The following is a 26,341-nucleotide window of genomic DNA, read 5'->3' on the forward strand; positions in this document are numbered from 1 at the left end:
AACAAATGCTAGCCCAAGGGTATGAGTTGCACAAAGGGCTTGGAAAGAATTTGCAAGGTATACTTAATCCAATTGAACCACACCTAAGTTAGATCGGCATGGCCTAGGCTACAATACTCCTCAGCAGCCTTTTTGATGGCGGTTTCTGGCTCCCCTGCTACCCAAGCAGATAAAATTACTTGGAAGTCCGACTCCCCTGTTTGGGTTAGCCAGTGGCCACTGTCTTCTGAAAAACTTTCTGCTGCCCAGTTGTTAGCGCAGGAGCAACTCCAGGCAGGACACATCGAACCCTCCACCTCCCCTTGGAACACCCCCATCTTTGTTATTAAAAAGAAATCAGGAAAATGGAGGCTGCTCCATGACCTCCGGGAGATAAATAAAACCATGGTCCCTATGGGGGCGCTCCAGCTAGGTCTGCCCTCCCCGGTGGCCATTCCAAAAAAATAGCTTTAAAATTATCAGTGATCTAGAGGACTGTTTCTTTTCCATTCCTCTCCACCCAGGTGACTGTAAACGTTTTGCTTTTAGTCTGCCAATTGTTAACTGTGCGGGGCCCAACCCTCGCTATCAATGGAAGGTTTTGCCGCAAGGCATGGCAAATAGCCCTACGCTATGCCAGAAATTTGTAGCACAAACTATTGACCCCCTCAGAACTGCTTACCCTTCTGCATATATAATTCATTATACTGATGATATTTTAATCACTGAACAGGATGTTCAAAAATTAAACAAAATAGCAGAACACCTCATAAGTAAGCTCACAGCTAGGGGATTTATTATTTCTAAGGACAAAGTACAGCTCTATCCCCCACAGCTGTTTCTAGGCTTTGAACTACTCCCCAATCAAGTTAAAACTCAAAAGGTTCAGATCCGGACCGGTCACATAAAAACGCTTAATGATCTTCAGAAACTTTTAGGGGACATCACTTGGCTACGCCCCTATTTAAAACTAACCACTGAAGAACTTCAGCCCTTATATGACATAGCCAAAGGGAATACAGATCCTAGCAGCCCTCGAAACCTCACGCCCGAGGCCTACAAGGCCCTGGACTTGGTCCACACAGCCATACAAAACCAGTTCATCACATATTTCAACCCAGATAAACCCTTATGGTTATTAATTTTTTCCACAAAATTCTCTCCTACAGGTCTCTTGTGGCAACAGGGCCCACTCTTCTGGGTACACCTACCCAGTAACCCAGACAAAACACTCACTACTTACCCACACTTGGTAGTATCATTAGCACAGCAAGGGTGTGAGCAGGCCCTCAAGCTATTTGGTTGCCATCCGGCAAAAATAGTTATCCCCTATAGTAAAAAGGAAGTACAATGGCTCTTGCTTAATCAGGACGAATGGGCGGTCTTCCTTACAGGGTTTTCTGGGGAGTTGGATAATCATTTTCCCCCTGAAAATCTGCTTCAATTTTTGCAAATTCACCCTGTTGTCTTTCCCAAGCTTACAAAACTACAGCCCATCCCTGGGGCTACTCTTGTGTTTACTGACGGTAGTTCTAATGGCAATGTGGCCTTGAGCATTCAGGGCAAGGTCATGAAATTCACTACAGAGCACAAATCTGCTCAGCTTGTAGAACTGGCTGCAGTGCAAAGGGTATTTGAAACAGTTTTTAAACCCTTCAATCTCTATACTGATAGTTTCTACATTGCAACCTCTATTCCATTACTTGAGACTGTACCTTTTATTAAACCCACTTCTAATGCCCAGACTGCCTTTGCAAAAATTCAAAAACTTATACTTATGAGATCCCACCCATTTTTTGTAGCACACGTTAGAGCTCACACTTCCCTCCCTGGACCTTTGGCTGAGGGAAATGCCCTAGTAGATCAAGCCACTCAAATTATGCCTGCCCTGCTGCATAACACCCCCGTCCAGTGAGCCATCCAGGCCCATCAGTTACATCATTTGAATGCCCAAACCTTAAGGCTAAAATTTAAAATCACCAGAGACCAAGCAAGGGAGATAGTCAAATCCTGCAAATCTTGCGTCTCTCTTTTACCTGAAGCACACGTAGGGATCAATCCTAGAGGCCTAACTCCGGGAGAACTCTGGCAGATGGACGTTACTCACTATGCAGCCTTTGGAAATCTTAAATACATCCATGTCACTGTTGATACTTTTAGTGGTTTCATTTGTGCCTCCTTGCAAACTGGCGAGGCGGCTAAGGATGTCATTGCTCACATGTTGCACTGCCTAACCATTATTCCACAACCATCTGTGCTTAAAACGGACAATGCCCCAGGTTATATTGCTAGCAAAGTTAGAGATTTCTGTGCAAAATTGGGAATAACCCACAAGACAGGAATCCCCCTAAATCCCCAAGGCCAAGGCATTGTGGAAAGAGCAAACCAAACATTAAAGAACATGCTTTTTAAGCTTTCTAATGAAAGCGAGACGCTCTATGCACGCCGAGGTAAACATCGGCTTCTTTTAAATTATGCACTCTTTGTCTTAAATTTCCTTACCCTGGATTTGCAACAGCGCTCCGCCGCTGACCGTTTGTGGCACCCGGCTACTAAGGATGATTTCAAACAGGTCCTGTGGAAAGACGTACACACAGGCCTCTGGCAAGGACCACACCCTGTTCTCATTTGGGGAAAAGGTCTTGCCTGCATTCACAACCCCACCACCAACGAAACTAGGTGGCTACCAGAAAGACTGGTTAAATTATACAATGAACCCAGGGACTCTCTCCCTGAGAATTCTTTTTTTTTTTTTTTTTGTGGTTTTTGGGTCACACCCGGCAGTGCTCAGGGGCCACTCCTGGCTCCATGCTCAGAAATTGCTCCCGGCAAGCACGGGGGACCATATGGGACGCCGGGATTCGAACCGATGACCTTCTGCATAAAAGGCAAACGCCTTACCTCCATGCTATCTCTCCGGCCCCTCCCTGAGAATTCTTCTCCTTTTTCTCTTGCAGATGGCGAAAATAAAAATGACAGCTGGCCGCTGAACCTGCAAAATCGGTTCAACAACCTACCACTACTCTTCTTCCTAACTCTTAGCTCCCTCCCTCCCATCCCTGCTGCCTTTGCTGCAGCTCTTGGCCCTTACCAGGTCTATAACTTTACCTGGGTTATTCTTACTGAAACTGGCGATGTAGCCAATGCCACCTCTATTATAGCTCCCACAGTCTCATGGCCGGATCTTTTTGTTGATATGTGTGCTCTTCCTACGCCTAGCGACTACTGGGTCACCCCTGATTTTATTTCTCCTCGCAATGATCTTCAGCCCAAGGCTACTCCCGGCTGCTACAGCGCTTTAAGCCAATCATCCTTGCTTGACACACCCACTTATGTGTGTCCTGGAGGCTTCCATAGAGATCAACACGATTGCTCCTTAGCCCACAGCTGTGGAGACAGATCTAGCTTTTTTGCGCTGCTTGGGGCTGTGAAACAACTGGGGATACTTATTGGACACCCTCTTCCTCCTGGGATTTTATCACTGTCCGCCGCCTTCGACCCCCCCATCAAGCGGCCATTACGTTCCCTGCATCCCTGCTACAAAGGATGGTGCAACACATTGCATATCCAATTTACCACAGCCGGCAAAAAATACTCTTGGGACAATACTCTCACTTGGGGCCTATGCCTTTACTGTACAGGCTATGACAAGGGCTTTACCTTTTCCATAAAACTTCTTAAAGAAATCCCCTTTTCTCGCCCCATAGCTGTTGGCCCCAATCCTCTTTTGCACCCCTCCGGTGGTGGCCCCTTCTTACCCCAGGCACCGCCCAAGGCGTTGCCCCCTCCTCTGCCCCGCTCCTTCACAGCCAAGCCAGATTCTGCCGCCGCTGCTGTTACTAAGTTCCAGCCTACTATCCCTGCGGGACCTGTCTCCACGGCTGACCTCATCCTGCAAATGGTTAATGCATCTGCCCAAGCTCTCTCCATAATCCCCTATGAACGCTGCTGGATTGGCTACTCGCCGGTCCCACCGTTCTATGAAGGCATTGCAGCCTTCGGAACTCCCCTCTACACCAATTACTCTGGTCTCCTTCACTGGGGTACACAGCCTCAATGACACGGACTGACAGTGGGACAAGTCGTGGGGTATGGACTCTGTCTCCTTGGACCCCAAATGATTCCTCCCGTTCCCTTGCTAGAAACCTGCAATCAAACATTTCATGTTCATGAACAAGCTCTTTTTCTTATTGCCCCAAATTTCACCTTTTTTGTTTGCTCCACCAGATTAACCCCTCATATTATCGTTAATGTTTTTCTTGCTCACCGTGATTATTGTGTTTTGGCAATTCTTATGCCCAAACTCACTGTTCGACCCGAATCGGACTTATTGCCTCACTCTGGTACCTCCCCTGGTCTTTCTCGTGCTAAACGTGAACCTGTAACAGCCATCACCCTGGCCGTCCTTGTTGGCCTTGTTGGCGTCCTTGTTGGCACCTCTGGTGCAGGTACAGGTATCTATTCCCTCATCCGCACTGAGGGGTCTATAGGCTTTCTAACAAACACTGTTGTTAAGGATATAGAGGAGCTTAAAAATGGTCTCGATTATTTACAACAAACTGTTGGCTCCTTGGCTGAAATGCTATTGCAAAATCGCCGAGCCCTTGACCTTGCCTTGTTAAAGGAGGGAGGAATGTGTGTTGCCTTAAAAGAAGAATGTTGCTTTTTTAAAGATAAGTTAGGCCTTGTTAAGGATAGCATAAAAAAGGTTGAAGAAAGTCTAGCTGAAACCAAGAAAACCTTGGACAGGGAGGAAAGCTGGTATAAAAATTGGTTTTCCACATCCCCTGGGTATCCACCCTTCTATCCACGCTGCTTGGCCCATTCATTGGGTTCATGCTGCTCATTTCTTTTGGTCCATGGGCATTTCGCCGCCTAACCGGCTTTATAAAAACCCAGATTAATGAGGCTACAAAAAAATCTGTGGGCATTTACTACCAGCAGCTCCAGCCTCATGAGCCCTCCGTTGCTGATACTACTGAGGGTGAAGAGAGCGTCCCTGAAGAAATGGATTTTGAGGAACTGGAATGGCTCGCTAAGCGAAAGAAATCCTTCCTCACACGGCTGTGGAAATGCCTTTGACGGGATTAGCCTGGTGCCAGTAGTCAGGAGCACAACCCATTCTTTAGCTTTGTGCAGGCTCTTAGGGGTAGGGCACTCCAGCCTACATGCACTAATGCAAGAACCTACTTGCGTGCTCCCCGAGCCGCTACTTTTGGGATTCTGACACTGGGGGCCCACCAGACAACCTAAGACAGGGTTTCCACCCATCTTTGAATTAATAAAAAAAGGGGGGAATTTGTTGGAGACTGTTTGGAATAATTAAAAAGCCCTCTCACTAATCAAAATGAAATTTCTGAAAATCTTAGCAAAAGTGCTTTTACAAGCTGCATGTGGCCTTCCTTGCCCTTGGATCCAAAGAAATAGAAATAGCCTAGAGCTAGGGAGTTACTAGGCTCCAAGATGTCCTTGTAAAGACAGGGGTCAAAAGGCCCAAGCTGAGATTAGATATTGTACTTTGTTGCTCAAAAATAATGTAAATCTCTTGACTGATGATAATCTTATTAACCTTGGAAAATCAAGATGTTCCCGTGGAAAATTACAGCAATTCCTACTGTTCCCCACCCCTACTCTCTCTGTTTTGCATTGTCTATAAAAGGTCTAATTTTTCTTTTATTAAACGGACTCCTGATCGGACCCTCGTCTCGAGTCTCATTTCCCAGTCCCTCTTCTATTTCAGGCCGGATTCTTCTTCGAGAATTGCGAATTACTGACGTGGTCCCCAGCTTTACCCGCTGGTCGGGGTCCCTGAAGACCATAATCAAGTAGGTTTCATCCCAGGAATGCAAGGATGGTTTAACATTCGTAAATCTATCAACATAATACACAGCATCAACAACAAGAAAAATAAAAATCACATGATCATATCAATAGATGCAGAGAAAGCATTTGATAAGGTCCAACACCCATTCTTGATCAAAACTCTCAGCAAGATGGGAATGGAAGGAACATTTCTCAATATAGTTAAGGCCATCTACCACAAGCCAGTGGCAAATATTATCCTCAATGGAGAAAAACTAAAAGCCTTCCCTCTAAATTCTGGCACAAGACAAGGCTGTCCTCTCTCACCACTCCTATTCAACATAGCACTGGAAGTACTCACTACAGCAATTAGGCAAGAAAAAGATATCAAGGGAATCCAGATAGGAAAGGAAGAAGTCAAGCTCTCACTGTTTGCAGATGACATGATACTCTACTTAGAAAACCCTAAAGACTACCAAAAAGCTTCTAGAAACAATACACTCATATAGCAAGGTGGCAGGCTACAAAATTAACACACAAAAATTAATGGCCTTTCTATACACCAATAGTAATAAGGATGAAATGGACATTAAGAAAACAACCCCATTCACAATAGTGCCACACAAACTCAAATATCTTGGAATTAACTTGACTAAAAATGTGAAGGACCTATACAAAGAAAACTATAAAACTCTGCTCCAAGAAATAAGAGAAGACACGTGGAAATGGAAACACATACCTTGCTCATGGATTGGCAGGATTAACATAATCAAAATGGCAATACTTCCCATGGCATTATACAGATTTAATGCAATCCCTCTAAAGATACCCATGACATTCTTCAAAGAAGTGGATTAGGCACTTTTAAAAGTTGTTTGGAACAATAAACACCCTCGAATAGCTAAAGCAATCACTGGGAAAAAGAATATGGGAGGATTTACTTTCCCCAACTTTAAACTTTACTACAAAGCAATAATTATCAAAACAGCATGGTATTGGAATAAGGACAGATCCTCAGATCAGTGGAATAGGCTTGAATACTCAGAGAATGTTCCACAGACATACAATCACCTAATTTTTGATAGGGAAGCAAGAAATCCTAAATGAAGCAAAGAAAACCTCTTCAACAAGTGGTGTTGGCACAACTGGCTAGTCACTTGCAAAAAATTGAACTTAGATCCCCAGCTAACATCATGTATGTAGGTAAAATCCAAATGGATTAAGGACCTCGATATCAAACCCAAAACCATAAGATATATAGAACAGCACATAGGGAAAACACTCCAGGACATTGAGACTACAGGCATCTTCAAGGAGGAAACTGCACTCTCCAAGCAAGTGAAAGCAGAGATTAACAGATGGGAATATATTAAGCTGAGAAGCTTCTGCATCTCAAAGGAAATAGCACCCAGGATACAAGAGCCAACCACTGAGTGGGAGAAACTATTCACCCAATATCCATCAGATAAGGGGCTAATCTCCAAAATATACAAGGCACTGACAAAAATTTACAAGAAAAAAAATCTAATCACATCAAAAAAATGGGGAGAAGAAATGGACAGACACTTAGACAAAGAAGAAATACAAATGGCCAAAAGGCACATGAAAAAATGTTCCACATCATTAATCATCAGGGAGATGCAAATCAAAACAACAATGAGATACCACCTCACACCACAGATAATGGCACACATAAAAAAGAATGAGAATATACAGTGTTGGCGGAGATGTGGAGAGAAAGTAACTCTTATTCACTGCTGGTGGGAATGCCGTCTAGTTCCACCTTTATGGAAAACGATATGGAGATTCCTCCAAAAACTGGAAATCGAGCTCCCATACGATCCAGCTATACCACTCCTAGGAATATACCCTAGGAACACAAAAATACAATACAAAACCCCCTTCCTTACACCTATATTCATTGCAGCACTATTTACCATAGCAAGACTCTGGAAACAACCAAGATGCCCTTCAACAGACGAATGGCTAAAGAAACTGTGGTACATATACACAATGGAATATTATGCAGCTGTCAGGAGAGATGAAGTCATGAAATTTTCTTATACATGGATGTACATGGAATCTATATGCTGAGTGAAATAAGTCAGAGAGAGAGAAAAAAATGCAGAATATTCTCACTCATCTATGGGTTTTAAAAAAAATGAAAGACATTCTTGCAATAATAATTTTCAGACACCAAAGAGAAAAGAGCTAGAAGTTCCAGCTCACCTCAGGAAGCTCACCACAAAGAGTGATGAGTTTAGTTAGAGAAATAACTACATTTTGAACTGTCCTAATAATGAAAAGGTATGAGGGAAATGGAGAGCCTGTTTAGAGTACAGGCGGGGATTGGGTGGGGAGGAGGGAGATTTGGGACATTGGTGATGGGAATGTTGCACTGGTGATGGGTGGTGTTCTTTACATGACTGAAACCCAAACACAATCATGTATGTAATCAAGGTATTTAAATAAAATATATAAAAAAGAAATAAAAAGTTATTTTCTAAATCCTAAACAGAAAAAAGACTTAAACTAATCTTCATTAGAGTAAACAGTAATCTATTGTTCATGTTTTTGTTTTGTTTTGGGTTTTTTTATTTGGAGGCCATGCCTGGCTGTGCTCAGGACTTACTTCTAGTTCTATATGTAGGGATCACATATGAAAAACCCTTTGTGTGTAGAGAATGTGGGTGAGGCTTCAGTCAGAAGTCACATCTCAAGACACCAGACTACACAACAAAGAAAAATCCCTAAGTATGTGAAGAATGTGGGTGAGACTTCAGTTAGAAGTCATATCTCAGTATACCAGACTACACAATAAGGAAAAACACTGTATTTAATGAATGGGGGTGAAGCTTCAGTCAGAAGTCACATCTCATCAGACAAAGGACTACAGACACAAAGGAAAAACTTTTTTGTGTAGAGAATGTGGGAAGACTTCAGTCTATAGTCACTTCTCATCAACCAGAATACACAACAAAGGAAAAACCCTATGTATGTAGAAATGTGGGTGAGACTTCAGGCAGAAGTCACATCTCAAGACACCAGACCACAACAAAGGAAAAACCTATGTATGTAGGGAATGTGTGCGAGTGTTCTGTCAATAATTCAAATTTCAAGACACTAAACTACACAAAAGAAGAAAAACGTTTGTATGGAGAGAATGTGGGCGAGGCTTCAGTCAGAAGTCACATCAACACACAAGAGTTCATACAAGGGCCCGGAGAGATAGCACAGCGGTGTTTGCCTTGCAAGCAGCCGATCCAGGAACAAAGGTGTTTGGTTCGAATCCCGGTGTCCCATATGGTCCCCCGTGCCTGCCAGGAGCTATTTCTGAGCAGACAGCCAGGAGTAACCCCTGAGCATCGCTGGGTGTGGCCCAAAAACCAAAAAAAAATAAGAGTTTATACAAAAGGAAAAACTCTATGTATGTAGAGAATGTGGGCAAAACTTCGTTCAGAAGTTACATCTTGGGGGCCAGAGAGAAAAATCCTATGTATACAGAAAATATGAGTGAGGCTTCAATCACATGTCAAGACACCAGACTACATAACAAAGAAAAACCCTATGTATGTAGAGAATATGAGTGAGCCTTCAGTTGGAAATCACATTTCATCGGACACCGGACTACAGATAAAAAAAGAAAGAAAAACCCTATGTATGTAGAGAATACAGGTGAGAAGTCACATCACAATACACCAGACTACACAATAAGGAAAAAACCCTATGTGTTTAGAGAATGTGGACAAGGTTTCAGTCAGAAGTCACATCTCAAGACACCAGACTACACAACAGAGGTAAAACCCTATGTATGTTGAGAATATGGATGATGCTTCAATCAGAAGACACATCTTAATACAACAGATTACCCAACATAGGAAAAATAATATGTATGTTGAGAATATGGACGACATTTCAGTCAAAAGTGACATCTCATCAGACACCAGACAAAAGACACAAAGGAAAAACTTTACATGTGTAAATAATGTGGGCAAGGCTTCAGTCAGAAATCACATCTCATGTATGGAGAGACTGTAGGCGAGGCTTCATCAGAAGTCATATCTCAAAACACTGGATTACACAGCAAAGGAAATACCCTGTGCATGTAGGGAACGTGGGTGATGCTGCTGTCAGAAGTCACATTTCAAGTCACCAGACTACACAACACAGAAAAAGGAAAAAATCCTATGTATGTAGAGAGTGTTGGAGAATATTCAACATATTTCACATCTCATCAGACTTCAGAATACACACACAAAGGAATTCACACCTCATTAACCAGAACTACAAAACAAGGCAAAAACCCTATGTATGTGGAGAATATGGGTGACTACACAAACCAGACTACACAACAAAGCTTGTTGTATGCAGCTGACCTAGGTTCAGTCTCCAGGACCCATCTGCTCCTAAGCCCCATCAGTAGTGATCCCTGAGCAGAGCCAGGAGTAAGCCCTGAGCATCTGCAGATATGAACCAACACACAGAGAACAAACAAGTTCCTGACCAGTTCTTTTTTTTTTGTTTTGTTTTTTGTTTTTTGGGCCACACCCTGTGACGCTCAGGGGTTACTCCTGGCTATGCCCTCAGAAGTTGCTCCTGGCTTCTTGGGGGACCATATGGGATGCCGGGGGATCGAACCACGGTCCGTCCTAGGCTAGCGCAGGCAAGGCAGGCACCTTACCTCCAGCGCCACCGCCCGGCCCCTCCTGACCAGTTCTTAACAAGCAGCACAACAGGCTGTGATGCCTGTGGTCTCTCTAATTGGGGGAATCCTCAATCCCGAGAGTGCCAACAAGTTTTATGTTTATGGGATTTATCTTGGCTCCTACTCCTACTTCTACGACTATTCCTTTCAAAAGGCCCATCGTGCCAGTCAATGCAAGTGTCTGAACTTCGATCTTTGTCCCTGTCCCTATCTTTTCGTCCCTTTTCTCCTTCCTACTTGAGGAACTGTGTTCATGCCTGGTTTGTTCTTTTCTTAGCTCCCTGACTCGGGCCTCTGCGCCAGAGCTGCTGTTTGTCCTATCCTCAGGGAAGCTGTGGCATTGCTTCAACCCCTCCTTGGACTCAGACTTCAGGCCCTTCTCAGAGTTCTTGCTGCTGAGCATTTTAGAAACTGAGGCATCCTTTTCCTTTGATGTCTTCCATATGAGTGATGAAGAGGAAGCTGGCGTCTTGGGCTGTACTTCCTGGTTGGCCTATTCTTTGTCTTTCTTTTTTTCTTTTTTTCCTTTTTTGTCTGGAGAGAAATAAAGGGGGAGCAACAAATAGGTAAAGGAAAAAGGTAACCAACTTTTGCCCCAAAAATCTTTTCTTCTCTGAATACACATCTGAACGCAGAGCACGAGCAATACTTAAGCACCATCAGGTGTAACCCCTAAACAAAAAATAAAATAAAATAATTTAAATTTCAATTATTTAAGAACAAAATTTATAAGATATAAACTAAAATATCCCAATTTTCATCCTCCAGTCTGTGATGGTCTCTGAACATGTCTTGCATGCTTTTCTAGACATTGTGTATGCCCCTCAGTAATGGTTCAAATTTACCTTTCTCTAGTGGAAGTATTTATATCTTGACATAAACATAATTTTAGTAAGACACTTTTTTTTTGCAGTATGGGCCACACCTGATGGCACTCAGGGGTTACTCCTAGCTCTGCACTCAGAAATCACTCCTGGCTGGCCCAAGAGACCATATGGGATGCCATGGATCAAACCCAGGTCCATCATGGTTTACCTCATGCCAGGGCAAATGGCCTACCTCTGTGCTAATACTCCAGCCATTAAGTTAATATTTATTAAAGGCCTTAGTTATAGAATAATTTTTTATATTTACCTTTCTATGAGTAAAATTTTTTCATCAAAATGTTATCTAGGCAGACATTTTGGGGACTCCCCCAGCTTGCTTCAACCTGGGAACTTTGATCTTCTCGGCATTAATCCCCTGAGAGCATGCCTCAGCTGAGGTGTGTGTTTCTGGCTGGAGTTGTGGATAAGACAGACTCTGCTGGGCCCATTAAGCTCGGCAGACATTTTGGGGCTTCCCTGGGCTTGCTTCAACCTGGGAATTTTGATCTTCTCTGGCATTCATCCCCTGATGGCTTGCCTCAGTTGAGGTGAGTGTTTTTGGGACAGAGTTGCGGATAAAGCTGACTCTGCTGGCCCCCTTAATCCCACCTATAAGGGGTAGAAGCAGAGGAGCGTGGCCCACGGTCGCGCACTCCACCTAGCCAATGAATACCACCACAACACGTAGAAAAACCCACAGCATAAGCATGACAATGAGGAAACTATGCAGACCATAGAGAATGAAGACGGAAACTCTGATGACCCAACAATGGCCAACCACCTAAGCAGTCTTTCAGAAATGGAGTTTAGAGAAGAAATATGGAGGTTGCTCACAGAACTCAAAGAAAGTATAAATCAGAACACTAATAAAAATCAAGAAAATATGAAGACAGAAATCAGAAAACTCCAAACTGAAATATCAGGTCAAATAACAGGTCTGAAAAACTCAGTAGACGAATTGATGAACATAATGTATGAGCTTTCCAACAGATTAAAAGCAGCGGGGGATAGAATTAGTGCACTGGAAGATGAGATGCATAACAACTTTACACAGCAGAAGAGATTGGAAAAAAGCCTTAAATCAAAGGATCAGACAATGGAAAAGTTACTCAAAGAATATGAGCAGATGAAAATAGAAGTCTTTGATAAGCTCAACAGAAACAACTTTAGAATCATTGGAGTCCCAGAGACCCAAGAAGAACATCTCCAGGAAGAATCAATAGTCAAGAACATCATCACAGAGAAACTACCAGAGCTAAAGAAAACATGTGACCAAATCCTGCATGCCCAAAGAGTACCAGCTAAAAAAGATCCCAGGAGAAACATCCCAAGACACATCCTAGTCACAATGATGAATCCCACAGATAGAGATAGAATACTGCAAGCAGCAAGATCGAAAAGGGAAATTACATTCCAGGGAGCATCCTTGAAATTTACAGCAGACCTGTCACCAGAAACACTCAAGGCCATAAGGCAGTGGTGGGATATAGTGACAAAACTCAATGAAATAAATGCTTCGCCAAGAATACTGCACCCAGCAAAACTCACTTTCAGGTTTTAAGGAAGTATACATGACTTCACAGATAAACAACAGCTCAAAAACACTACAGACTTAAAACCAGCTTTAAAAGAAAAACTGAAAGATCTATTCTAAAGACAAGACAGAACAAAAAACACACCAAACTTCTACACAAAGATGGAAATAAATCCCATGACAATTATTTCTCTCAATGTTAATGGACTAAATGCACCCGTTAAGAGGCACAGAGTGGCTAAATGAATCAAAAAAACTGAAGCCAACCTTCTGCTGCCTACAAGAAACACACCTGAATAGTCAGAATAAACATAGACTCAAAATCAAAGGCTGGAGGAAAATCATTCAAGCAAACAACACACTTAAAAAGCAGGGGTGGCCATACTAATATCAGATGACACAAACTTTATACTCAGAAAAGTTGTAAGGGACAAAGATGAATATTAGTACTAATCAAGGGATTTGTACAGCAGGAAGAAATCACTCTCCTAAACATATACGCACCCAATGAGGAACCAGCAAAGTATTTAATACAATTGTTGACAAATCTGAAAAAGGATATCAATAATAACACAATAATTGTGGGAGACCTCAACACAGGCTTGTCGACACGTGATAGGTCAACCAAATGGAAACCCAACAAAAATATACTAGACCTGAAAAGAGAAATGGAAGAAAGAGGCCTAGTAGATATATATAGGACACTCCATCCTCAGAAACCTGGATACACATTCTTTTTCACTGTACATGGGTCATTCTCCAGGATAGACCACGTGCTGGCACATAAAACATACCTCCATAAAATAAAAAAGATGGAAATTTTGCAGGCTACCTTTGCTAACAACAAGGCTCTGAAGTTAGATGTGAACTACAAAGGGACACAGAAGAAAAAATTTAACACCTGGATATTAAACAGCCTACTACTGAACAACCAGTGGGTCTGAGATGAAATCAAAGAAGAAAAAAAAATTTCCTGGGAACAAACGACAATGAAAACACAAACTATCAGAACCTATGGGATACAGCAAAAGCAGTACTGAGAGGAAAATTCATAGCTTTGCAAGCACACATCAGGAAGAAAGAAAGAGCATATATGAATAGCTTATTGATGCAGCTTATAGAATTAGAAAATGATCAACAAAAGAAACTAAAAATAGGGAGACAGAAGGAAATAACAAAGCTGAGAGCAGAAATCAATGAAATGGAAACCAAAAAAAACAATCTGAAAGATCAACTGAAGCAGAAGTTGGTTCTTTGAAGCACTAAATGAAAAAATTAGAAGATCTAGGGCTAATAGACTTATATAGGGCCCTCTACCCCCAGAAAACAGAATACACATTCTTCTCAAGCCCTCATGGAACCTTCTCCAGAATAGACCATGTCTTAGGATACAAATCAAACCTATATAAGACCACAAATGTAAGGATTATTAGAAGCACCCTATCAGATCACTATGCAATAGAGGTCAAAATTAATTGCAAGAAGAAGCAATGGACAAAAACTAATACTTGGAGATTAAACAACACGCTGCTCAAAAACAGCTGGATTAAAGAGCAAACCAAGGAAGAAATAAAAAGATTCCTTGAGACAAACGATAATGAAGAGACAACTTGTCAAAATTTGTGGGACACAGCAAAAGCAGTAATTAGAGGGAAACTCCTAGAAATACAGGCCTACATCAATAAAGAGGAAAATGATAAAATCAACAGTTTAAAGGATCATCTCAAGGAATTGGGACAGCAGCAAAGAAATCCAACCACAACCAGAAGGCAATAAATAATAAAAAACAGAGCAGAAATATACAACATAGAAACTAAGAAAACAATACAAAAAATCAATGAGTCTAAGAGTTGGTTTTTTGAAAAAATAAACAAGATAGACAAACCACTGGCAAAACTCACCAAAAAAAAGAGGGAAAACAACCAAATCAGTAGGATCACAAATGAAAGGGGAGAGATTACAACAGAACCCCAAGAAATACAACATATCATGAGATCATATTACAAACAACTATACTCAATTATGCTAGAGAACCCAGTAGAAATCGACAGATTCCTGGAAAATTACCATCTCCCGAAACTGGAAAAGGAAGACCTAGAAAGTCTAAACAAACCAATCACGTCAGAGGAAATTGATGATATAATTAAGAAACTCCCTAAGAACAAAAGTCCAGGCCCAGATGGATTTACAGGTGAATTCTATCAAACATTCCGAGAAGACTTACTGCCACTTTTCCAAAGGCTCTTCCAAACCATCAAAAAAAACAGGAATTCTTCCCAACTCCTTTTATGAGGCTAATATCACTCTCATTTCCAACGATGGCAAAGACACCACCAAGAGAGAAAACTACAGACCAATCTCTCTAATGAACATAGATGCAAAGATACTCAACAAAATCTTAGCAAACCGAATCCAGCACTTCATCAAAAAGATCATACACCATGACCAAGTGGGTTTTATCCCAGGAATGCAAGGTTGGTTCAACATACACAAATCAATTAACATCATACATCACATCAACAACAAAAAAATCAAAAGCCACATGATCATATCAATCATGCAGAGAAGGCGTTTGACAAAACCCAACACCCTTTCATGTTGAAGACACTTAGCAAAATAGGATTAGAAGGAACCTTTCTCAAGATAGTTACAGCAATCTTTGAAAAGCCCACAGCTAACATTATCCTTAATGGCGAAAAACTAGAAGCATTTCCTCTAAGGTCAGGAACTAGGCAAGGCTGTCCACTCTCTCCACTCTTATTCAATATAATCTTAGAAGTCGGGGCCGGGTAGGTGGCGCTGGAGGTAAGGTGTCTGCCTTGCAAGCGCTAGCGAAGGAAGGACCGCGGTTCGATCCCCCGGCGTCCCATATGGTCCCCCCAAGCCAGGGGCGATTTCTGAGCACATAGCCAGGAGTAACCCCTGAGCGTCAAACGGGTGTGGCCCAAAAAACCAACCAAAAAAAAAACTTAGAAGTCCTTGCAATCGCAATCAGACAAGAGAAGGGAATCAAAGAGATCCAAATTGGGAAAGAGGAACTCAAACTATCTCTTTTTGCAGATGATATGATGATATACTTGGAAAACTCTAGAGTCCACAGTAAAACTCCTAGAAACAATTAACCATTACAGCAAAGTGGCTGGTTACAAAGTCAATACACAAAAGACAGTAGCATTTCTCTATACAAATAACGAGGCTGAGACTGAGATTAAAAATACAATTCCATTTAAAATAGTTTCAAAAAATATCAAGTACTTAGGAATCAACCTTACAAGGGAAGTGAAGGATTTATACCAGGAAAATTTCAAAACACTTCAGAATGAAATTGAAGAGGATCTAAGGAAATGGAAGAACATCCCATGCTCATGGGTAGGTAGACTCAACATAATCAAAATGACGATCCTACCCAAACTTCTATTTAGATTTAATGCAATCCCCATCCAAATCCATGCATCATTCTTTCAAGACTTAGAACAATCAATCATAAAATTTATCTGGAACCACAAAAGACCCAGGATAGCCAAACAGATACTGAAAAACAAGAAGTTGGGTGGCATTTCTTTACCTAATCTGAAGCTATACCATAAAGCCATAGTGATCAAAACAGCATGGTACTGGAACAAAAACAGAGCCTCAGACCAGTGGGTTAGAACAGAATTTCCAGAAATAAATCCCCAGATATACAGTCAACTAATATTTGACAATAGAGCCAAGAACTTGAAATGGAACAAAGAAAGTCTCTTCAACAAATGGTGTTGGTACAACTGGAAAACCACCTGTAAGAAACTGAAAATTGATCCATACCTCACCCCTTATACAAAAGTCAATTCAAAATGGATTAAAGATCTTGAAATTAGATCAGAACCTATAAAGTTTATTGAGGAAAAAATAGGCAGAACACTCGAAGACCTATATATTAAAAAAGTCTTCAAGGATGGAACACCAATGGCAAGGATCTTAGCATCAAACATAAACAAATGTGATTACATCAAACTAAGAAGCTTCTGCATGGCGAAGGAAACCCAACTCAAGACAAGAAGACAGCTAACTGAATGGGAAAAAAATTTCACACTCAACACATCAGATAAGGGGCTGATAATCAGAATATACAAAGCACTCAGAAAGCTGAATCCCCCAAAACCAAATAAAGCCATAGAAAAATGGGGAGATGAAATGAATAGACACTTCTCCGAGGAAGACCAAAAAATGGCCAACAAACACATGAAAACATGCTCACCTTCACTCATCATTAGGGAAATCCAAATCAAGACAACAATGAGGTACCACCTTACACCAGTGAGGATGGCCCACATCAAAAATAATGGGAACAATCTGTGTTGGTGAGGATGCGGTATGAAAGACACTCTCATCCACTACTGGTGGGAATGCCCCCTAGTCCGACACCTATGGAGAACAGTCTGGAGAGTGCTCAAGGAGCTCAGAATTAAGCTCCCATTTGACCCAGCAATTGCTCTCCTAGGTATCTACCCCCAAGTCGAAGGGACATTCATCCCAAAGTATGTGTGCACCCCACTATTTATCGCAGCACTCAGTATAATAGCCAAATCGTGGAACCAACCTAATGTCCAACAACAGATGAGTGGATTATTAAGATGTGGTATCTATACACAATGGAATATTACATGGCAGTCAGAAATGATACAATCACAGACTTTGCAGCAACGTGGATGGACCTAGAACATATTATGTTAAATGAAGCAAGCCAGAAGATGAAAGATAAACACAGTATGATAACACTATTCTGAAGTACCTAGAATATACACCAGATATACACCCAATACCCCACGATTAAATAACAGGGTGTAACAGGATAGGAACCTCAAACACAGTAATAATCACCATATACTGGGGAGTATAGCCCAAAACAAAGGGGAGAGAAACAACACAAAGCCCGACTACACATTACATCATAAAGAAACGAGCAACAACAGAAACAGCAGTGTAGAGAGAACAGGTAAGTAATTATCGTTTTACTACAAAGGCCCATAATAATTCACTAGGGATCATATACAGGATTACAGGTAAATATTATGATGGAAACCAACTGAGTCCAATGGAAACACTTCAAAACATGATATTTGAATCCCTTAACCTTACCACATTTAAAATAACCTCTCAGTTTTTCTGTTCATAGGGGTACCTGGATACAAAGTGTGAACATCCTATGGGGGTACCTCGGTGCTCAGTCATCCGAGGCACCATACTCTGCTTGAAGCATAAAAATGGCCAGATAAAACTCTTTAACATACCCTTTATTTCTATATTATGCCTTCTTTTAGGACCTGAAGCACAGGACCAGCCATATCACTGAAGCAACAATCGAGACCTATGAATTTTTACCACAGGGCCCAAGCATCGAACCCTTTCAACCAAACTAACATGCCTTGTTCTTATAGCCTCTCTTCTCATCACTTCGTATTTTTGTTGCCTCGGGTGTTTGATTGTTGGTTTGTTTTGTTTTGTCTTGTTTTTCCTATTCTGTCTTCTTGTCTCCCTCTTCTTCCACCTTCTCGTCCTCACTATCATCAACTCAAACTATGTCAAATAAAAACCACATGGTTACCTCCTCTATAGGAAAGGAATGCGGACATATAGGGTTCTGTGGACAAAACTGAAAAGGGTAAACACCTATATAGATAGACCTCACTAACATAATGGTCAGTACTTGGGACACAAAACTTATACATACCCAAAAGCTGATTTATTAAATGTTTCCTTTCCTTACAAGTAAATACTTAGTACTCAGTGCACCTCTTGCATTCCAACCTCTATACATTAATATACACCTAAGCTAACTTCTAAATGTTTATATGTGTGCAGGAGCACACAGAGACAGGAATTCTCCTTAAGGGACAAACCTAAACCACAAACAACTCATACCTATACCCTATGTAACCCCTCCCATATACTATCCCCTCTTCCTCCTCCAGAAATCCTATTATCCCTTCACCCCTCAATCCCACCCCCGATATCACCACCACACTCTAACTCTTCACCCTCAGCTCTTAATCCACTATGTACCAAGAAAGACCTCCTACCATAGCGAGCCACTACCCAAGTGAAGAGACACCGACTCAAGCTTTCACCTCGTTCCCGGCAAGAAAATAAAACCAACACCCTGACAGACTCATGAAGTGTACCCCTCCTAATCACCTCTCCCTACTGTGGACTGTGGCTTGATACCGGAACTAGCTCCAAAGGACCCCCACTGCAAGTACTCTACCCAAGACCTCCCTGCATGGACCCCACACTTCACAAAAAAATCTCAAAAGACAAGGGGGAACCCTATTCTTTCATCATAAGTATAGACCTATATAACACCACCTCTTATCCTATTTCTCCCCAAATGTAAAGTGATCTCCTGTATCGCTTCCCCCCCACCTTTTCTCTGTTTTATTTGTCTTTTCTTTTTTATTCTTGTTATATTCTTTTGTTTTGCCTTGTTTTAGTTTTTTTTACTGGATTTGATTCGTTTTTGCTTCTTTTGTTCACTCCTGGCAGCGCTCAGAGGGTGCTCCTGGCACTATTCTTGGAGAACATCCCTGGAGGGCACGGGGAACCATTTGGGATGCCAGGTTCTGAGCCACTGCCCTTCTACAGAAAAGACAGATGCCTGATCTCCATGCTGTCTCTCCTGGCCCCACTTTATCCCTTTAATTACATCTTTTATTTAATCTTCTTTTTTATTTTTAAAGAAACCTTTTTCCTTTAGATATGTGTGAGCATATATATTCCTAGTTTTTGTCGGAGTCTGGTTTCTTTTCTCGCCACCCCCCAAATCCACCAGCAATGTAAGGTAGCACCACTTCCTCCTTCAAAGACATATTAAACAAAGGGGAAATTGTACTTATAAAAAAACAAGCTCGTATCTACTAGGGATAAGAATTCATACTTGTTTACAACACAGGGACATCTCCCACCCTGAATGTATGTCATATGGAAACAACTTAGGCTCTAGGGAACTAGACACTGACCATTCAGCCTTAACTCCTGGATCCCAGACATAGATACGACAAAATTCTCCGCAATAGTTCAAGGAACCAAATGCCTTCCAGGGCATTTACAACGCTGCTCTGACACCAACATGAGCCAGTCCTAAATTGATAACCTGACAAGGAGGAAATGGGAACAACTTGATCTAAGAGCAAGTTGTCCTCCCTCATCAGCTATCAATAAGACAAAATCAGAAAACAAGTCACCCTTTGATATGTGCAAAAGCCAAGATCGCTATATACTGGTTGTTGCAACCAAGACTGGACAGTACACATCCAGGGATCAACAACAACAACAGCAACAAAAAGCTCTAGCCTAGCTTTTGGAATAAAATCTGTTCAACAAACAAGAGCTCCAATTCCAGAAGTTTGACTGAGACAACCGCAACTGAACGGGTCTTCCGGAAACATAATGAAAGACTTCATCTCAGACTCCAGTCTAAGAGCAACATAACGACCAAGAACACCAACTACAGAAGATGGATTAAAACGACACTGAAGAAACATAACTGCTAGAACCACAAAGAAAACTTCATAAACTCCATTCCCTGAGCTGCACAGCCACAAAGGTCTCTAGAAACAGAGGTCTGATTTTACCATCCAAGACAAAGCAGAAGTCTTCCACACACCACGAAAGCAGCAAGGGGAGAGAAAATGATCATGCAAGGAGTCTAGAGTTAATCCCATGACAGTACACTTCAGGGGTGGAGAAACCCTGTGTCTCCTAGGTCAAGGGAATTCCCTCTACAATAACCCCAATAGTTACTGTGCCTATGCAGGGGGATTAAGAAAAGGAGGGGGGCCGGAGAGATAGCATGGAGGTAAGGCGTTTGCCTTTCATGCAGGAGGTCATCGGTTCGAATCCCGGCGCCCCATATGGTCCCCTGTGCCTGCCAGGAGCAATTTCTGAGCCTGGAGCCAGGAATAACCCCTGAGCACTGCCAGGTGTGACCCAAAAACCAAAAAAAAAAAAAGAAAAAAAGAAAAGGAGGGGGAAAAAGCACAAAACAATCATTTTCCCACATGTTTATTTATCGATTGATCGATTTTTTGACGTCTTTATTTTGGTGTGGAGATTACGGTTGATGTCTCCAATATTATTTTATTTTATTTTGTCTTGTCTTTTTCTTTTTGCATTCGAGCATGAGTTGATTTCAGAACTGAGACTATTGTGTGGTGCCTATCTTTATTGCTGTAGTGCTCACCGGTTATTTAATTCGATAATTTTTTCTGTATTGTTGTGGTATTTCAATTACCTTTTTCACATCCTCTCTCAAACTGAGGTTGGAAGCTTCTAGAGAGACTCAGCCCATTTTCAGCGTATTTGACTTTTGACTTCTTTTTTTTCTTTTTTCCTCTTATTTTGTACCCCATTCTATTGCTTTTCTTGCCTTCAAACAAAACCATATACCTCGATTTTTCTAGCTCTGACTCTTAAATAGAAGGGAAAATGAGGGTTCCAGGACAAAACAGATGTGAGATCACTAATAGTAAGCCAGACAAAGAGGGGTCGACCTACTCTAGCAACCCAGGGGGATGATGGTGGGGTATATGGGTTGTACAAAGGGAACTGGAATGGGGGGAGGACATAATTGGTGATGGGTATGCCCCTGACTCAATGTTAATATGTGTCTAAAATACCACTGTGAAAGATATGTAAGCCATTATGGAAAAATATGTTTTAATCAGAAACTTTCTTTGACTTACATGTATTATTATTATATCAATTATATTATATGTTATGTTATGTCACTATATTATGTTATGTTAGCTTACCTCATTATGTTAATCAATTTTGTCCCTTGAATAAATTCTTACAATAAAAAAAGAAGTTGGTTCTTTGAAAAAATAAACAAGATTGATAGACCATTGGCAAAACTCATAAAACAAAAGAGAGAGACACTTGATAACGCATATTAGAAATTAAAAGGGGGAGATCACTACAGATACTGCAGAGATTCAAAGGGTATTCAGAGAATACTTTGAGAAACTCTATGCCACTAAATATGAGAACCTGGACGAAATGGATAAATTTTTGAACTCATATAACCTTCCACAGTTGAATAAAGAAGATGTAGCATATCTAAACACCCCCAGCACTATTGAGGAAATTAAAACTGTAATCAAAAATTTGCCCAAAAACAAAAGCCCAGGCCCTGATGGATTCACAAATGAATTCTTTCAAACCTTTCAAGAGGAACTACTATCAATCCTGGCAAGGCTCTTTTATGAATTGAAAAAACAGGAACACTTCCCAATAGTTTTTATGAAGCCAACATCACCTTAATACCAAAACCAGATAGAGATGCTGCCAAAAAAAATTACAGACCAATATCCCTGATGAACACAGATGCAAAGATCCTCAACAAAATCCTGGCAAACAGGATCCAGTGCCTCATCAAGAAGATCATTCACTTTGATCAAGTAGGTTTCATCCCAGGAATGCAAGGCTGGTTTAACATCCATAAATTATCGACATAATACACAACATAAACAACAAGAAAAATAAAAATCACATGGTCATATTAATAGACACAGAAAAAGCATTTGATAAAGTTCAACACTTATTCTCGATGAAAACTCTCAGCAAGATAGGAATAAAAGGAATCTTTCTCAATATACTTAAAGCCACTACCAGAAGCCAGTGGCAAATATTATCCTCAATGGAGATAAACTAAAATCCTTCCCTCTAAAATCTGGTACAAGACAAGGCTGTCCTCTCTCACCACTCCTATTCAAAATAGTACTGGAATTACTGGCTATAGCGATTAGGCAAGAAAAAGATATCAAATGAATCCAGATAGAAAAGGAAGAAGTCAAGCTCTCACTGTTTGCAGATGACATGATACTCTACTTAGAAAACCCTAAAGACTTTACCAAAAAACTTCTAGAAATAATAGATTCATATAGCAAAGTGGCAGGCTACAAAATTAATACACAAAAATCAAAGGCCTTTTTATACACTAATAATGATAGGGAAGAAATGGAGATTAAGAGAACAATCCCATTCACATTAGTGCCACACAAACTCAAATATCTTGGAGTCAACCTGACTAAAGATGTGAAAAATCTATACAAAGAAAACTATAAAACACTGCTCCAAGAAATAAGAGAGGACACGCGGAAATGGAAACGCATACCTTGCTCATGGATTGGCAGGATCAACATCATTAAAATGGCAATACTTCCAAAAGCATTGTACAGATTTAACGTGATTCCCCTAAAGATACCCAGGACATTCTTCAAAGAAGTGTATCAAAGTCTTCTGAAATTCATTTGGAACAGTAAACAACCTCGAATAGCTAAAGCACTCCTTGGGAAAAGGAATATGGGAGACATTACTTTCCCCAATTTTAAGCTGTATTACAAAGCAATAGTTATAAAAACAGCATGGTATTGGACTAAAGACAGACCCTCAGATCAGTGGAATAGGCTTGAGTACTCAGAGAAGGTTCCTCAGACATATAACCACCTAGTTTTTGATAAAGGAGCAAGAAATCCTAAATGGAGCAAAGAAAGCCTATTCCACAAGTGGTGTTGGCACAACTGGTTAGCCACTTGCAAAAAAAGCGAACTCAGACCCACAGCTAACACCATGTACAAAGGTAAAATCCAAATGGATTAAAGACCTTGATATCAGATCTGAAACTATAAGATATATAGAACAACATGTAGATGAAACAATCCAGGACATTGAGACTAAAGGCATCTTTAAGGAGGAGACAGCACTTTCCAAACAAGTGGAAGCAGAGATAAACTATATTAAGCTGAGAAGCTTCTGCATCTCAAAGGAAATAGTGCCCAGAATACAAAGGCCACCCACTGAGTGGGAGAAATTATTCACACAATACTCATCAGATAAAGGACTAATAATATCCAAAATTTACAAGGTACTGACAGAACTATACAAGAAAAAAACAACTAACCCCATCAAAAAATGGGAAGAAGAAATGAACAGACACTTTGAAAAAGAAGAAAGGCAAATTGCCAAAAGGCACATGAAAAATTGCTCAACATCACTAATCGTCAGGGAGATGCAAATCAAAACTACTACGAGGTACCACCTCATGCCACTGAGATTGGCACACATCACAAAAAAGGAAAACAAGCAGTGCTGGCGGGGATATGGAGAGAAAGGAACTCTTTTTCACTGCTGGTGGGAATGCCGTCTAGTACAACCTTTATGGAAAGCGATATGGAGATTCCTTCACAAACTGGAAATTGAGCTTCCATATGATCCAGCTATACCACTCCTAGGAATATATCTGAGGAACACAATAATACAATACAAAAATCCCTTCCTTACACCTATATTCATTGTAGCACTATTTACAATAGCCAGACTCTGGAAATAACCAAGATGCCCTTCAACAGATGAGTGCTAAAGAAACTGTGGTACATATACACAATGGAATACTATGCAGCCGTCAGGAGAGGTGAAGTCATAAAATTTTCCTATACATGGATGTACATGGAATCTATTATGCTGAGTGAAGTAAGTCAGAGGGCGAGAGAAAGATGCAGAATGGTTTCACTCATCTATGGGTTTTAATAAAAATGAAAGACATTTTTAACAGTATCTCAGAGACAAGAGAGATGAGGGCTGGTAGGTGAAGCTCATGACATGAAGCTCATCACATAGAATGATGAGTGCAGTTGGAGAGATGACTACACTGAAAACTATCATAACAATGTGAATGAATGAGGGAAGTAGAAAGTCTGTCTCGAGTACAGGTGTGGGGGGTGGGGAGGAGGGAGATCTGGGAAATTGGTGGTGGGAATGTTGCACTGGTGAAGGGGGGTGTTCTTTACATGACTGTAATCATACAACTATAATCATATTTGTAATCATGGTGTGTAAATAAAGATAATTATTTTAAAAAATGTTATCTAAAACCACCCAAATCTTCTGTTTGGTCTTAACACATTACCTTTTTTGTGTTTCTTGGCAGGTTTGTCATCTTCAGAATCCTCGGCTGAACTGCTTGAAGGCATGTGATCCTCACAGCCTTTCTCCTGAAGCTGCTTAGTCATGTTATCCAATGTAATTCGACCCCTATAAGAAGTCCTTTGGATGGGCTTGGATGGGCTTGGATAGTGTTGGTGATGAATGAGGGGCCTTTCTCTGCCATCCCAGGCCACGTGGCTCCAACTCCTCCAACCGGTGGGTATCTGGGTTCAGGAAAGCGGCGGGTAGAAAACTCATCCACAGAGAGACTTCAGGAAATATCAGCTTTATTTGCCCAGGCCAAAATGTGTGGCCTATAAAATTAAACCTATTTAAGCATGGTCTTGTCAGCTTGCCCTGTGTCTAGCTTCTTTCAGCCATCTCTCCTCCAACCTCCATCCATGCAAATTCCCTTTTGACTTTGAGGCCAAACCTTTTGAAACCTCCCAAGACCCCTCCCAGAAATGGGTTGGTCTTTCTTGTAGGTAAGCTTACACAAAGAATAGGGGTCGGGTTACAATCCAAATCATCCGAGTTCTTAGGAGCCCCAGAGTTAGAGTTATCCACTCGAATAGTTCTCCCTTTGATCTAGGACATAAAGCCAATGTGTCAGCAAAGATAGCCCTTCTACCAAAGTCTGTGAACTACACTAATTTCCTGGTAATTGTTTCTGGAAAATCTCTAATGCTGTTTGCATCACTAGTCTGATGGATAATGTTTTTCCAAATAGCAATTTTCTCTGCTCAGGTTAATCGTATGGGGCTTGAGGGCTGCTGAAGCCCCTGAGGTAGTTACACCAGCATTATCATACCAATTTACCCACATGCGTACAAATATCTTTGTGGTCTACTTGCATCCTGAATTGAAAAAATCTATCTCTCTCCCTGACTTATTTCACTCAACATAATAGACATATTATATAGAGATAGACATAGAATAGTCTCACTCATCTATGGGTTTTAAGAAAAATTAAAGACATTACTGTAATAAGGTCCAGAGACAACAGGGCTGGAAGGGCCAGAAGGACCGGCTCACAATTTGAAGCTCATCACGAAGAGTGGTGAATGCTGTTAGGGAAATAACTACACTAACAGCTAGTATGACAATGTTAAAGAATGAGAGAAGTAAAAAAATAAAATAAAAAAAATAAAAAAAAAGAATGAGAGAAGTAGAATGCCTGTTGGGAATTCAGGTAGGGGTGGGGTGACATTGGTGGTGGGAATGCTGCACTGGTGAAGGGGGTATTATGTTTGACTGAAACCCAACTACAAACATGCTTGTAATCATGGTGCTTAAATAAATATTTATTTTAAATAATAAATATAAAAAAAATCTAGGAAAGCACCCAAAGCACCAGCAACAGAGAAAAACTCAAAGAATAAATGACTCTCAATCTGTAACACTGATTTACAGGGAAACATACAATGAGAAAGAATAGTCACCAAAATGAATGGCTGAGCTCAAGCTAAATGCTAAAGCCACTTTCTTCACACA

The 26,341-nt window shown here is 41.0% G+C and overlaps 1 protein-coding gene and 1 pseudogene across 1 annotated transcript in view; both read right to left on the bottom strand.

Moving 5' to 3' along the window:
* Positions 1-10,258: 10,258 nt before the first annotated feature.
* Positions 10,259-26,341, bottom strand: part of LOC125998987 (RNA-binding motif protein, X-linked 2-like) — a 60,984-nt gene continuing 44,901 nt past the window's right edge. Inside the window, exon 8 of the mRNA XM_049766999.1 lies at positions 10,259-10,280. The gene's annotated coding sequence lies outside the window, so the exon portion shown is untranslated. The remainder of the gene's footprint in view (positions 10,281-26,341) is intronic.
* On the bottom strand, positions 10,555-25,672 carry LOC125998986 (RNA-binding motif protein, X-linked 2-like; annotated as a pseudogene).

The sequence above is a fragment of the Suncus etruscus genome, chromosome X (genome assembly GCF_024139225.1).
Source record: "Suncus etruscus isolate mSunEtr1 chromosome X, mSunEtr1.pri.cur, whole genome shotgun sequence".
In the NCBI taxonomy this organism is placed as follows: Eukaryota; Metazoa; Chordata; class Mammalia; order Eulipotyphla; family Soricidae; genus Suncus; species Suncus etruscus.